The sequence below is a fragment of the Phyllobates terribilis genome, unplaced genomic scaffold, assembly GCF_046119375.1.
Source record: "Phyllobates terribilis strain yellow unplaced genomic scaffold, ASM4611937v1 Scaffold_5374__1_contigs__length_52196, whole genome shotgun sequence".
In the NCBI taxonomy this organism is placed as follows: domain Eukaryota; kingdom Metazoa; phylum Chordata; class Amphibia; order Anura; family Dendrobatidae; genus Phyllobates; species Phyllobates terribilis.
This window is the reverse complement of record NW_027368121.1, coordinates 1,096-18,576: the sequence shown is the minus strand read 5'-3', so window position 1 is coordinate 18,576 and position 17,481 is coordinate 1,096.

Here is a 17,481-nt window from a genome sequence, read left to right as displayed (position 1 = left end):
GAGTACTTTAACAAGATATAATTTTATAATTTTTACTAATTTAACTTTAGAGATATTTATCATAAAAACACGTATCGACAAATATGCTGGAAAAAGAATAAGAAAAATAAAAAAGGGCGGAGAATTCCAGACACGATTTCACATAATTAAGTTTTCATTATGAATAATAAATTTGAAGACTTTTAAAGGTTCGTACGAAGAGAGGTTTTTGACATGGACTAATTTTTCTTGCGGATTTGGCTGACTCATCATAATTATGTACTTCTCAGTATATTATTGGTGCACTCTCCAGCACACTACCAAGTATACTACTCAGTGTACTATGGATGCACACAACATATCTCAATAGTGCACTGGTGCACTCCTCAGTAGTGTACCGGGGTGCACTAGTGCATTCTTCAATACACTACAGGTACACTCCTTAATAGTGCATTGCTGCACTCCTCAGTTTTGAGTACACTCGGCAGTAATACATTGGTGCACTTTCTCGCAGTGCACCGATACACTATCCAATAATATATGGGTACATGATGAAGGCTTAAAGTCGTTGTGCCTATCAAAGATACCCAACTAGCGAATCCACTATTAAAGTGGTAAGCAAGGGTCAAATCCCAAGAGAGCCGGAACGATAGTTTATTTCCTATGGCGCTACAAGTAGTAACAATTGGGGGGGGGAGGGGGTTGTATGTGATCTTAATAACTAAGCAATTAAGCAAATATAAAAACAATATTGGTTGGGTTGTAAACAATTATGGATATGAAACTCACTCCTTCTAGCATTAGCGCATTATTCAATTGGAATGTTGATCATCGAATTCTACTAACTTATATTCTGAATTGGTTAATCCGGTTGTCCTACTCTTTGTTTGTAAATAGCAACTAGTCCAGATAGTCCTAGAGACCATTATTGTAAGCAATAACCAAGGAAATCTCAAGATTCAAAAGCACAACAACATGAAGATCAAAGATAAGTAGGTCTATGCAATACCATTAGCAAATCGTCGATACTCGACACAGGTTTATAATCTCTACACAATAAGCACTCGCGAATAGTCTATGCAAATTCTGCTCGCTACCTAAAGACAAGACTTTTCAAATTATCAAGCTTAGCAATATGATGGTAATAATTAACCTAGTTTACAACCTAGATAAAATCAAGATCAATCAATGAAATCAATAAAACACAAGAGATCATAAAACAATCCTGAAATTAACTTTAGAACATAAACATTAGAATTCTCACAACAAACCTAGAACAATGGCTTCAGCCTAAAGAGTGAACTATAAAGAACTTAGCCAAACATAGCCATTGAAAGCAATGAATACATATGGATGAATGATGGGAAAACAAATCAGGAAAGATGGTGAAAGTGGAACAAAGGTGGAAGCTTTCACTTGGCTGTTGTTGAATTCTAACTAAATGAAAGTGTGAAAGAATAATGAGGTAAAGATGATTTTAACCTAATTTCCTAAGGCTTATATAGTCTCCAATAAAAGGGAATAAAATAAATGCAAATAAATCAAAAGATATGGAAATAACTAATAAAATCTCGGATCAAATCTTCAATTAATGGGTCATCCGTGTCTGTGTCACGATCGTGACACAGGGGTCACGATCTTGATTTTGCTCCAGTTCTCAGGTCTGTGGATGGTCACGATCGTGTAGAGAGTCTCGGTCGTGACACCTCAACTGCGGCCAAGTCGCGATCGTGACATACCTGTCTCGGTCGTGACGTCTTCAACTGAGGCTGAATCCCGGTCGTGATGCTCCATCTCGGTCGTGACTTCTTCTCCTGAGATGGTTTTCGGTCTTCTACAAGCGCCGAGGCAGCTCAACTTCGCCTCTCGGCTTCTCCTGGGGTGGAGGCGTGGCACACTTCCTCTAGCTCCATCCCGAATGCACTAAAAGTGAGCACAACCGGGATCTCCATGATAAAACCACTCAAAACCGCTTACAAGCATCTCGCTAATCCATAAATGAACTCCAAACCGGATTCCGGGAATACCACTCGTTAAGCACCTAAATACCACTAAACCTAATATAATAGTCGCTAGTTAACACCATATAATAAGCTCCTATCAGTACACTATCATAATTTATACAGTCCGCACGAGTTAGGTAATTCACACCTGATTCATTCTCTTTACAGATATCTTATAAGGGCTTCTAAAACTTATCCTTTTAAGTTACTAATATTCAGTATATTATTGGTGCACTCTGCAGCGCACTATCAAGTGTACTACTCAGTGCACTACTAATGCACACATCACACCTCAATAGTGCACTGATACACTCCTCACTAGTGTACTGGGGTGCACTGGTGCATTCTTCAATACACTACTGGTGCACTCCTTAATAGTGCACTGATGCACTCCTCAGTTTTGAGGGCAATCGTGAGTGTACTACCAAGTACACTCAACAGTAATACATTGGTGCACTTTTTCGCAGTGTACTGGTGCACTATCCAATAGTATACGGACACACTATCATAATTTATACAGTCCACACGAATTAGGTAATTCACACCTGGTTAATTCTCTTTACAATTGTAAGGGTTTCTAAAACTTATCCCTTATAAGAGAGTTTATCATAAATGTGATATTTGATTATGGGTTGAGTTTTAGTGAGATGATAAATAGTTATTAGATAAAATAGTGATACATGGTGAATAGTACTATTATAATCAAAATAATATATAAAAATGACCGACTCTAAATTCAACTTCTATGGAACAAAATCTAACTCTCATAATGTCAAATCGGAATCACAAACCAAATTATTTTCTTTATAGATCAAACTTTTAAAACTTTTTTGTAAACTTTATACGAAAGTTTTATTTACAAATAAAATATTTTATTTTGCTGAAAGTTTTTTTTAAATAATATATATAATAAAATAGTGAAAATTGATATAATTCTCATTAACATTTTTCTATGTTTTTTAATTAGAAGATGATCTTTTAATTACTTTATACAGTACTATTATAAGATAAGAGAGATTTAGAAGATGTAGTTTTGAAATAAACTAAAATAAAATAGAATCTTATAAAGCAATATTGTATTATATTATTATAAGATAAAAGAGATTTTAGGAGATATAATTTAATATTATATTTTATTATCATAAGATAAGTGAGATTCTAGGAGATGTAATTTTAAAATAAAATAGAATATTATAAAAAATACTATAATAAAATAGATGTAATTAAAGATAACTTTACGTGTTAATAAAAATAAATCAGAATAAACGTGAGGCTGACACTTAGACGAATTGAATGTGAGGCTGACACGTGGTAAAAACTCTTCTATAATATATATGTTAGTCAAATCAAATTTTAAATTATATAAGAATTTGCCCCACATGTACATTAAGTTGCATACTTTTGAGTTTAAGAAAACCCGGATGCCCTACAAAGAAAGAAACTTGGATAAAGGCGTATCTTTTCCTTTTACTATTATTATGAATATTTAATCATTATATATGAAAATATATGTCTATATATGTTTGATATAGTTATTAATGCGAAAATAATCTAAATTAAAATTATATCTAATAAATAATTGGTTAAAATTAAGGAAAAAATTGATAAACTTTAATATATAAATTTTATTGGTCTTATTGGATTTTATTGATCTCATAAGTATATATCACTATAACAAGAGATACTAGGAATAATGTATGTTCTTAAATAGAAAATGGGTAAAAATAAGATTTGATAAGTATATAAATAATATATCTAATTGTAGTTTTAATATATATAAATGATGAATAAAGAAGAAGCAAAAATATTAATAAAGAGGAGAGAGAATAGTGTGACAAATAGGAGATTGACACATAAGTAATGGTGGGGTCTAAACTCATGAGAATGCTTGAAATAGTTTTTCTTTAATATATATATATATATATTAAAGAAAAACTATTTCAAGCATTCTCATGAATTTAGACCCCACCATATATATATATATTAAATAAAAACTATTTCACGCATTCTCATGAGTTTAGACCCCACCATTACTTATGTGTCAATCTCCTATTTGTCACACTATTCTCTCTCCTCTTTATTAATATTTTTGCTTCTTCTTTATTCATCATTTATATATATATATATATATATATATATATATATAAAGAATTAAGATAATAATAAAAGATAAAAAGATAAAGATATGTACGTGCAAATTATCACCTTGATTATAAGAATCTAATGATACGGCCGTCTCAAATAATTTTTACATAATATTGGAAATTAGATTTTTTTGTAAATCTAAATTGGTTTTATGAATTATTTTAAAATACCGTATTTTTAGCACAGTTTAATAACAAGAGCCGGAATAAGATGTTATAACTAAAACGATATTAATATACTTCTTCATATAAAATAATCGTTCTTTTATTTTAAAGAGTTCGTTAAAAATAACTTATATTTATAACATGATAAAATAACTTAAATTTTATCAAAAAAATTCTCAAAAAATTCTCCTCTATGAGCAGACTTAAAGTTAATTAGAATAAGTGCTCTATTTAAATTTCAAAAACATATCTAAAACTCAATATGATAACATGGAGAGCTGTATGAATAACCGATTATTACTATATTAGAAAAGTAAATAGGTCATTACTAGAATAACATTGTTTAGCGACGGTTTTTCCGTCGCTAAACAAGGCAAATCCGTCGCTAAAGTAGGTTAGCGACGGATTTGCGACATGCCACATCCGTCCCTTCAATTTTGGTAGCAAAACGACCTAGTGACTGATGCGAAATCCGTGATGGAATTACCGACGGATGTCCGTTGCCAATCAAGTCTCCCCGGCGAGATAAATATGGCGACGACTTTAGCGACGAAAATCCATCGCTAAAAGCCAAATGTCTCCGACCATGTGAGGAATTTAACGACGGGTTTGGCGACGAATTCTGTCGCTATTCCGCCTCACAATTTCTTCCTTCGATTTCGCCGGAATCCGTAGCAAGTTTAACCGACAAAATCCTTAACAAGTTTAACCAAACACAATATTCAAATTAAATGCAACTTTAATATTAAAATCAAATCCAACATTAACATTTAAATCAAAACAAAATCCAACATTAACATTCAAATCAAATTCTACATAAAATTACAAGATGTAAGCCAAAATGAAAATCTAGAAGCCGTTGGAGCCTCGGGAGGAGAAGTCACCGGAGGAGAAGCCGCGGGAGGATAAGTTGCTGAGGTGACCGGAAAATAGAGGAGAGGTGGGGCGAGCCAGTGAAGAGCAGCTGACGTGGACGAAAAACAGAGGAGATGAGAGTCGGTGAAGAGGTGCGACGAGAGAGGAGAGCCGGTGAAGAGGCGCGGAGAGAGAGCGAATCGAAGGGGAGAAAGTGATTTTAGGTCAAGGAGGAAGCGGAGGCCATTAAATAGAACTTTACGGATTAGCGACAGATTTGTTAATTTGTCGCTAATTAGGCGGGGCTTTGACCGCTAAATTTTGGACCAAAAAATTCGGAAAAATTAGGCGGGGTATTAGCGACGAATTAGGGATGGATTACCACATCCGTCGTTAATTAGGCGGGGTTTTGACCACCCATTTTTTAGCCAAAAAAATCAGAAAAAATTAGGCGGATGTTTAACCGCGTAGTTTTGCGACGGACTAGGGCCGTCCGTCGCTAACTCTTGTTACTTATCCTTCTCCTTATTAGCGATGGATTAGAGGGTATGTCGCTATTTTTCATAAAAAAAATTAGGCGGCTAGTTTTTCCGTCGATAATCATGAAATTTAGGCGCCTTTTTTGCCGCAAAAATAGCGACGGGTCCGGGTTTAGAAGAATCTGCGACGGGTAGCCTATCCGTCGCGAAATATGTCACTATTTGGCATATTTAGAGACGGATTTCATTTCTGTCGCTAAAATGGTGTTTTCTAGTAGTGGGCATTCCTATTATTAATGGGAAAATCAGCAAACAAAACTTTGAAAATTATAAAACTAATTTACTCATCAACTATCCGGTGGAAAGCAAATTCTCTTTCTCAGGTCGACAGGACCATACTCATTCATCTAATGTGACAGTAAAAATGAATCACCTTATGCAATATTCCCTTCTTCCGAAATGACTATGTGAGGAATTTCATGATATTCACAATAAATTCTTCTGTAATATTATAATACAATTTTCACCTATTGATTGGTTGGGACAAAATTTGTAAACCTAAGAACGAAGGAGGCATTGGCATTCACACTTCTTTTGAAAATAATGTTCTCTTTAAATGAAATTGGTGTGACGTCTCCTTACCTTAGACCTGACCCTATATAGTGCTTCACAATTTAACAAAATATATTTAAAACCTCTTCTATTATTGACATCTAAAAATCGCACAAGTTATCTTGGTAATTCAACAGACTTCTTTCCCTAGAAAAAGATTCTTTTTAATAAAATATCTTGGAACCTTGGTGATGGATCCGAAATTTCCTTTTAAGACTGATCGTTGGATCCTCAAACCGAAATTCATCATCTCAGAAATAATAATGATCTTAATACTAAAGTTAAAGATTTCATTTCCAACCAGTATAATTGGAGTTAAAGATTTCATTTCCAACCAGTATAATTGGACTGCCCGAAATTAAGGCAAATTCTTTCGGAAACTATTGTTAAAAAATGAGTAGATTTGTATTCCAACTACTTCGATTCCTGATACCATTATCTGGCACCCCTATCTCTCATGCTATTTCTCTTCTAAAACAGCTTTCCACTCGATTCGATCTCGAAACACTAAATCAGTTCATGATAAATTCTTGAAACTTAATATCCCCCTAAAATCAAAACCTTCTTATGGAAGACTTATTCCGATAATCTATCTACTACAGAGAGACTTAACTGGTATTTTTATAGTGTTAATGACCATTGCCTTTTGTAATTAATGTAATGAAATAATCACTTATTATTTTGCCTATGATTTTACCAAAAAACATTTTCATTTTTCAAATTGTCTAGGGACTCTTTCTCCCCAACCAACTCTAATGACTTCCTACAATCCATTTACATCTTCACCAATTCCAACTCTAACTGTAACCTAGCCTTCTTTATATGGTGGAACATCCGATTTAGACATACCAACTTCGTTTTTCGTAAAAAAACAATCCTTCCTCTATCCATCAATCCATCATTTCCTACGCATATTCTCAATATAAAAATATGGTCCTCTGGCCACAAAAGCAACTCCGAAAAAAATTTTAACCAAAAGTGTTTGAACACTTGCTAAAAACCGAAATGAAATTAGATTAAAATTAATTTTGACGGCTTGTCAAACACTCAGGCAACAACATTGGTTTTATGATCAGGAACTCTGAAGGTTTGATCCTAGCAAAGTCACATTAAAGTCAAGCTAACTTGTCTCATGTTATCAGCGTTTATCAACAATCTTATTTTATATATTAAAACAAAACTATTTTAAGCCTTCTCAAGAGTTTAGACCCCACCATTACTTATGTGTCAATCTCCTATTTGTCACACTATTCTCTCTCCTCTTTATTAATATTTTAGTTTTTTCTTTATTATATATATATATATATTAAAGCTACAATTGGAAATATTATTTATATACTAATCAAATCTGATCAAATCTTATTTTTAAGCGATTTTCTATTTAAGAAAATATATTACTCCTAGAATCTATTATCATAGTGATATTTATTTATGAGATGATTAAAATCCAATAAAACCAATACAATTTATATATTAAAATTTATCATTTTCTCCTTAATTTTAGCCAATTATTTATTAGGTACAATTAGTTTAGATTATTTTCACATTAATAACTATATCAAACATATATAGACATATATTTTAATATATATAAGATTTTAATTTATTTCAAAACTACATCTCCTAAACTTTCTCTTATCATATGATAGTACAATATAATATTATTTTTTATAAAATATTATTTTAATTTAATTTATTTCAAAATTACATCTCCTAAACTTTCTCTTATCTTATGATAGTACAATATAAAACAACTAAAAGATTATCTTGTAATTATAAAAAAAAAGTATAAATGGAAATTGTATCAATATGCACTATTTTATATTATTTATATCATATAACTAGCGTATGCCCCGTGCAATGCACAGAAATATTTTTACATATAAATTATAAATAATATTTTATAAGAGAGTTTATTATATAAGTGAGATTTGATTAAATTATGAGATTGATGAGATGATGAGTAATTATTACATAAAATAGTGATACATTGTAAATAGTATTATTATAATCCAAATAATAGATAAAAATGAACGACTCAAAATTTAAGTTCTATGAAACAAACTAAAATCTAGCTTTTTCAATGCTAAATCGGAATCACAATCCTCCGTAAATATCCTATATATCATTTAAATTATTAAGGTATTTTATATAAAATATTTTCATGGGATATTTTAATCATTAATTTATATTTTAGAATAATTGTTTAAATTTAATAATTAAACAGATTAAAATAAAATTATCTTAACAATTTATTCCTACAAATGTGTGAGTTTTATTTAAAAAATAAGATTATCTTATTTTTAACCGATTTTCTATTTTAAGAACATATATTATAAGATCAATAAAATCTAATAAAACCAATACAACCTATATATTAAATTTTATCAGTTTTGTCCTTAATTTTAGTCAATTATTTATTAGATGTAATTTTCTTATTAGATCTATTATTACCACTTATACTCATATTGGTCTTACTATTCTCTCTTCTATTTTTAAATAAAACTCACACATTTGTAGGAATAAATTGTTAAGATAATTTTATTTTAATCTTTTTAATTATTAAATTTAAATAATTCTTCTAAAAAATAATTTAATAATTATAATATCCCACGGAAATATTTATATATAAAATAACTTAATAACTTAAATGATATATAGGATATTTACGGAGGATTGTTATTCCGATTTAGTATTGTAAAAAGCTAGATTTTAGTTTGTTTCATAGAAATTAAATTTTGAGTGGTTCATTTTTATCTATTATTTGGATTATAATAATACTATTTACAATGTATCACTATTTTATCTAATAATTACTCATCATCTCATCAAATCTCATAACTTAATCAAATCTCACATCTATAATAAACTCTCTTATAAAAATATTATTTATAATTTATATATTAAAATATTCTCGTGCATGGCACGGGGCATACGCTAGTTTGATTAGTATATAAATAGGGTGTTGCTAAATAACGCAGCTTTTTTTTACTTTTTAACGCAGGTAAGAAACCGTCGGTTACTACACCCTAGGAACCGCCGGTTATTGAGCATTACAAACCGCCGGTTCCTACACCATAGGAACCGCCGGTTGCTGAGCCATAGAAACCGCCGGTTTCTACACCATAGAAACCGCCGGTTCCTCTTGTATTCCATTTGGCTTCACTTTATCAACTTTCAATAAGTTTATTACAATATATAAGACATATATAGTCTTTCATACTATGTTTTAACAAAAAATAAAATGTTGCTAGCCTATAGCATTATTAAGATGATATCGATGTGGTTTCATCTCTCGTTTAACCATATATAGAGCAATGTAATTTACCTATAACACTAACATTTTTCAATAAGTTTATTAGTCACTTTTATTAACTACATAGTAAATTGAGATGAATGTTAAGGTCAATTACCATGTTTCGGTATATTTTGGTTTTATATAACACTATTTTGGCAACAAAGTAATTGAATTTATTAAATTTTTACAAAAAATTACATTGTAATTTAATGTGCATGAAGTTTATCAATGTAAGATTGAAGACGAGACATATATGGAGCGATCAACTGTAAAGCCGATTCTTCGCTATGATATCCCCACATGCAAGTAATTGGGGGCAATGGGCACTCGTCGTCAAGAAGAACCTGAAATATAGCCAATTATGATATTTAATCTTGAATGAAAAAAATGTACCAATTTAGAATGTTAATATTACCGCAATCCAATGATTTTCTTCCTTCACGTGCCCAAGACATACGATTTGGAGCATTTGTCCTTGCACATAATCTGGCCTTGCCCTAATTGGTGGGTATGTAGAGCTGCCACCCTTACTAAAGATTACTAATATCATGTTAAGAGCAGTTGCTGCAATTATACCCATATCTGGAACTTCGAACCAAGTGGGTTTGGGGACAAAGCAATCCCGATCTAAGAAATGAAGCTTCAATAGCATAGCATGCATAGTAACAGGTGATGTCATCATCCTTTCTAAGACATCCCATTGTGTCTTGGTTGTAAACATCATGAGTTCTCTTATGTTCACCCAACTCTCTTCTGAGTCACCCATACTAAATGCTATAGCTCGATAGCCACAATTTCCATCAGATACAATTTCATACCACCCCACTATATGTTGTATCAAAAACTTCGGCAAGTACCTGAAATACGTCTTGGAAGTTTGTAATTTGGGAACTCTTAGGTGGTTAGGGAAATGTGAAGGAACTTCCTCAGGGACCGTCTTCTTACGTGTGTTCCTCGGCTTCTTGGGAGGAGTGCCCATATCCTCGACTTCTTCTTCAACATGCTCCCAGTGAGATGGCACTCCCTTGGTCACGCCGAATGGTGGTGGAGGTGGTTTTGCTTTATTTCTTGCACCCGAAGGTCTACCTTTGTGTTTGACATTTGCAAAGTCATGCACATCAGTTTGTTCAGGGTGTGCAATCCTATTCATCTCGTATAGACACCTGGCTGTTCTTCGAGGGATAGGTTGTTGAAATCATTGTGCACGAACTCATCCATCTTGCTCTTGTACACATCTCGTCTTACTTTTAGTACATCAATATCTAAAGGATCTTGTTGCAGGCTAAGAGTCCTCCAGAATGGGTGCACACTTGAAAGAGGTAATGGTATTTCATTCCTTACATATGGAGCCATTTCGTGCACACATGGTATGCCATCTCTGCTCCTAATCATACAGCTGCATTTCCTGTCGCACTTGGGGTCTACTCCTTTATCATACTCATTTGATAACCTCAAAATGCACTCCCCAAAGACCACAAAACACAAGCTTCTGAATATTCCTTTATCACCCTTCCCCTTAATCATCTTTTGCATGCTGATGTTGAATGTACCTTTTACCTCTTTCACAAGGTTACACAACATATCATGCATTTCATTCCACACTGTGGATATGTTGCCTTTAGAACTTGTAAGGTAGTTCTTAAGGGCCCATGAGCACCTTCGACTCTGTAATTTGTAATAAATAACTAAAATATGTAATCTGGATTATATAAGATCAAATAACTAAAAAAGTGGCATATAATCACCTGTTAGTCGTATGGGTTTTAAGGTTGAAAACCGTGTCAGTCCATGCAGAGACAATTCTCTCTTTGTGTGGTGCAAGCCAGTAATCTTCCATATACTTGTGCAAATGAGGACACCTCGACCAAGTATTAACAATTTTGTTTAGTTCTTCATAATATGAAGCCTCAGTTTTTTTCTTGAATAGCCCATAATATGCAGAACTAAACGCGGTTGCTATTTCTTTGTTTTTGAATGTCTTGAGTGCATGTGCTTCTATATTCTTCCTTATGTGACGCCTGCACAATATGAACCTTGCGTATGGGAACAAGCTATCCATTGCGTTTATCAACGCCTGTTCTCTATCCGTCACCAAACAAACTGGCGCCCTATCTACCAGACGATAAAGTTCCTTTAGTTGTTGTATGGCCCATATATATGGGTCGTTTGTCTCACCGCTTAGGAAACAACCAGCAATGGTGAAGTTTTTACCAGAGTTGGTGACACCGATTATCTCCAAAACGGATTGTTTGACCTAAAAATAATGCATTATATAAGTACATGATGTATAATAAAGGTAAATAAGTGAAATAAATTCAACACTTACCGGATAACACTGTATGTACAATCAAGCACGGCAATGTATGGGAATGCCCTTAGAAGGTCCATGCATTCTGGATGCGCAAAGAACACATCTTGAAGTTCGTTGGTGCTTGGATTTATCCTATACTCTAAAAAATACCGATTCTCTTTGCATCTGTAAAAAAACTCTTGGACAACGGTCCTTTTCTCTTTTTTCTGAGTACGGATTTTGTAGATTGTGTTGTACAACTGCTTCTTTGTAGTATAGTTGTTTGGATTCTTGTTCAATTCAGTCATAATACTATGGGGTCTGCAATGATTGTCAAGCATTTCTCTCACCTTGACCAACTGCTCTTCCTTTAGTCTCCCTGCTAAAGGAACCCCGATGAGGTCCTCTCCAATAGAATGGTTGTGTTTACCTTCTCTTACTTTCATCCTCCATTCTCCTCTTGGTCCCTCGTGCAAATCAAGACCAAATTTGCAATCACAACGGCCAGTCTTCGACGTCTTTTTCGGGGTCTTTTTTGGGGGTCCTTCCTTTCCCTAATGCAACGAAGCGCAACATAACCCATTTAAAAAATGAAGACGATTGTGTACGTCCAACTTTGAGAACAAAGTTCAGTTTGATTGCTATATCTTTCGCCCATTGAATTGCCTCTTTCTTAGTTTTCCAAACTAAGTCGTTGCAAAAATCTTCCGTGTAGTCTCTTGACTGAACCTCGGGAGCAGTACCAGGGAAGGTTGAGTGGGTGCTTAGAGGAGGAAATCCAAATTGAATGTCGTCATTGGTTTGGGAACCACCAACATCATCTCCAATCGTACGTTGCATGTACTCTATAAAAGACCGGGCAACTGGTTCATCGGGTTGCCCAGGATTACCTACGTAGGATGAATGTCTTTGAGGTTCTTGAACGTTGTAACTATACCCATATTCCCCTGCATAGGATGAATGTCTTGGTGGTTCTTGATCGTTGTAACTATACCCATATTCCCCTGCATAGGATGAATGTCTTGGTGGTTCTTGATCGTTGTAACTATACTCGTATTCCCTACATAGGATGAATGTCTTGGTGGTTCTTCATTATTGTATGAGTAACCAAAGTCACCAAGGTACGAAGAATTATTAAACTGCGAAATAATAAGATTTCACTAGTATTAGTATAGGATTTAGCAAGGAATCACCTAATAATTTGTATAGAATTTTCCAATAACTATGAAAATTTGTAAACATGAAATATGTAGAGAAAATGAAATATAACATGTGTGGACTAAGTCATCTAGTAATTTGTATAGAATTTATAAGAATCATCTATTAGTACTTTAATTTTCCAATAACTATGAAAATTTCTAAACATGAAATTTGTAACAACTATAATATAAAATGAAATATAACATGTGTGGACTAAGTCATCTAGTAATTTGTATGGGTTTTCTAATAACTTTTTTTACAAAATTTTCTTAAGAATCATCTATTAGTACTTTAATTTTCCAATAACTATGAAAATTTCTAAACATGAAATTTGTAACAACTATAATATAAAATGAAATATAACATGATTAATTACCTCATTGCTCCACCAAAAAGGATTGTTGTTATTGTTATCCATTTTTTGAGATGTAAGTGAGAGTAGAATGTAAAGGAAAGAGGGAAATTTGGAAGTGATTTGAAATGTTGTAAGAACAAGTCTATTTATACTACTTGTGGTAAGTATGGTAGGTGAATAGTTGGTGAATCTTCTTCTCATGCATTGGCCTAAGTTGTGGTGGTGGAATCCTTGCGCTCTCATTAGTAGGTGAATATTAATTATTTTTATAATTATGTGTGATTTTAAATTGTAGGAGAGGCAGACTATGACTTTTGAACGTCGAATACACATGCTCCTGAAATGGAAATTGTCGAAGAAGAAATCGTGGGGGGGGGGGGGGGGGGGGGATTTGTCTACGGGTCTTGTTTTGGGCACGTACCCGGATTTGATGTATACAGATATCAACATAAAGTTGATAGAGGCGTTCATCGAACGTTGGCAACCGGAGACGAGCTCGTTCCACTTGCCATTTGGAGAGATGACGGTCACTCTCCATGACGTTCATCTCAATCTGGATGTGTCCATATTTGGTGATAGCATGGCATTCAGTTCACAGCTCAAGCTTTTAGGGACCTACCAAGGCTAGGCACGATTACCTGGTACAACAGGCTTTGGAGTACTTTAATATAGATCCAGACCTTGCACCGTCGGGGATGATTCGGTCCGATAAATTTGTCGACATGATGAAGGACGTGTCGAAGGTGCATAAGTGGACTTCAACCGATAGGGCAACGGCGTATTTGATTTTCTTGATGTCGACGACGATATTTCCTGACAAGTCATCAAAGAAGATCGATCTCAAGTATTTCGAGTACGTCAACCCTCTCAATAAGGTTGACAAATTAGCTTGGGGGACAGGCATCCTATGCCACTTGTACCGGTCCTTGGGCGAGTGTACACGGACTGGATGTCGACAAGTATCGATGTGCTATACTCTTCTACAGGTAAACTCTATTTCAAAACATTATATTCATTTCACAAATGCTTATGACCATGTATGAATTTTTAATTGTTTTTGACCATAATACCAGGCTTGGATATATCAGTACTTTCCACAGTTCAGGCCTCTTCAATCACCCGGATGGAGCCAGGATGCTCCAAAGCCATGGGCATCTAAATGGTACCATCCTGAGAGACCGTCAGTAGTAGGGGGGTATCGAGCAATCCTCGACAGGATGACCGCTCGTGATGTAAGTACATTCTTCTCCTACAATTATTACATTATTAATCACACTTATTGCTAAATTAATTCAATTTGTATGTTATGCGTAGGTTGATTGGATGCCATACGGTCAGCTTGACTTCAATAACACGACATTACGTCCCTCCCTATTCCATGGGGTCCTGACATTGCTGCACCACACAGAGCCGTACATGCTAGACCGGGTGGCGCGTCAATTTGGGCGTACGCAACGGATCCCAAAGCCGGTGATTGATCCTATTAGAGCTCATAGACTACCCAAGACATTGGCATACAAGGTGGACTATGACCAAGGGTATTGGATATGGAGTTCTCAAGGATGGCATACCTTATCCATCGAGGAATTAGGTGTTGCTGCTAATGTGCCATGGGAGTCCGAGGAGCCTTACATGTCTTGGTTCTTACAAAGGACGCACCCTTACATTACTTCTCCCGATGTGAGATCATACCAGGTAATAATATGAATTTTCACTCTTAAATTGCGATTTCTAATTTTTATTTATTCAACTAGATCCTATATATTTATACTTGTCAAGCAGAGTGCCAGCAGAGTACACGAGTACGTTCTACCATTTTACGATGATCAACCACCATATGAGCGGGTAGATGAGGTATATGAGGCAGTAAGGAAGTCAGTTGATGAGTTTCGCCCTTTCTACAACCAGCCAAACCATTGATGAACATCAAGTTATTTCGTATATGTTTATGTTTTGAATTTCGGTTTGTGTTTTGGAATTGGTGTATGTTTTGGATTTGGTGTATGTTTTGGATTTGGTTTATGTTTTGGATTTGGTGTATGTTTATGATTTGGTGTATGTTTTGACTGTTGTTGACAATAAGTGTTGTATTTGCTCGTTTTAGTTATATGTGTTGTTTCTTTATTTTAACTATGAATATATCCATTTCACAAACCTCATCAATATCCACCTTAATGAATTGAAAAATAGTTATAGGCTTGTAAAACATACTATTTTTTGTCCAAATGAAAATAGTTACGTATCTTACTATACAGGCTTGTAAACAATATTTTTTTTGTCAAAATTTAATTAAAAGGACTACATATATGTTATATTTTGTACAAAAGTAGTTAAAAGTGATTTACCCTATTCCAATTGCATTTACAATGAACCGAGAGTTACTAACAGCCAGTAACCCGCGGTTCTCCACATACAGGAACCGGCGGTTACCCTTAGACAGAAACCGGCGGTTTCTTTCCATCACCTACCGGCGGTTGTGTTCCATCTCCTACCGGCGGTTTACGCTAGACAGTAACCGGAGGTTTCTGAGTACGCGAAACCGCCGGTTCTGACCATTCATCTACCGCCGGATCCTCTACTGCGTTAGAAAGCAAAAAAAAGTGCGTCAAAAAGAATTGCCGTATAAATAATATATTCAATAATAGCTTTAATATATATAAATGATAAAGAAAGAAAAAACAAAAAGTATTAATAAAGAGGAGAGAGAATAGTGTGACAAATAAGAGATTGACACATAAATAATGGTGGGGTTTAAACTCTTGAGAAGGATTGAAATAGTTTGCTTTAATATATATAATATTAAGATTTATCAAGAATTTTATCTTATTTTTTATTTTAGTTTATCGTAAAACTTATCTCCTAGAATCTCTATGATAGTACAATATAAGAAATTAAAATATCATCTTTTAAATAAGAAAAATGTAAAAATATGTTATTGAAAACTTTATTAGTATGCACTATTTTGTATTATTTTATTATATAATCTATACATATAATTTATAGGTATTTTGTATTATTTTATTACAAAAATACATCTCATATATATCATTTAATTTATAAAATATTTTTCATCTTATTTTTATTTTGGTTTATTATAATGCTATATCTCCTACAATCTCTCTTATCTTATGATAGTACAATATTAAAAAATATTAAAAGATCATCTTCTAATTAAAAACATAGAAAAGTGTTAATGAAATTTTATCAATATGCACTATCTTAATCTTATTAATATATATTAAAGCAAAACTATTTCAAGTCTTCTTAAGAGTTTAGGCCCCACCAATATTTATATGTACATTTTCTATTTGTCACACTATTATCTCTCCTCTTTATTATTATTTTAATTTTTTCTTTTTTCATCACCAATATATATATTAAAGCTACAATTGAATATATTATTCTTTTACTAATAAAATCTTATCAGATTTTATTCTTAACCAATTTTATATTTAAGAACATATATTATTCCTAGAATCTCTTATTATAGTGATATTTATTTATGATATCAATAAAATCTAACAAAACTAAAACAAATTATATATTAAAGTTTATCATTTTTCCTTAATAAGATAGGTTCTTAAATAGAAAATCGGTTAAGAATAGAATTTGATACGATTTGATTAACAAATAAATAATATATCCAATTATAGCTTTAATATATATAAATGATAAAAAACTAAAATATTAATATAGAGGAAAGAGAATAGTGAGTCAAATAGGAGATTGACACAACAATAGTGAGGCTTAAACTCTTAAAAAATATGAAATAGTTTTAATGTAATATATATTATGATTAAGATTTCATTGAATTACGAAATAATTACAAAAAATTGTAACACCTGCAATTTAATAATCAACAACCGCCTCGGCATTGGTCCGTCAAGAACGGAGAAGAGGAATCCTTCGAATTCCGTACACCATTTGAGCCCGATCTCGTCCCCTTTCTTTAGTTCTCTCCTGGAAGTAAATTTGGTCTTCCAACCATCATTTAAGACATATGATTTGGTGCTCAAACACTTAAACTTCAACTTATAAATCCCCCCTTGTCCATGTCCTGAACTTTAACCTCCAATCCATCTTCCGTATTAATCTCCGACC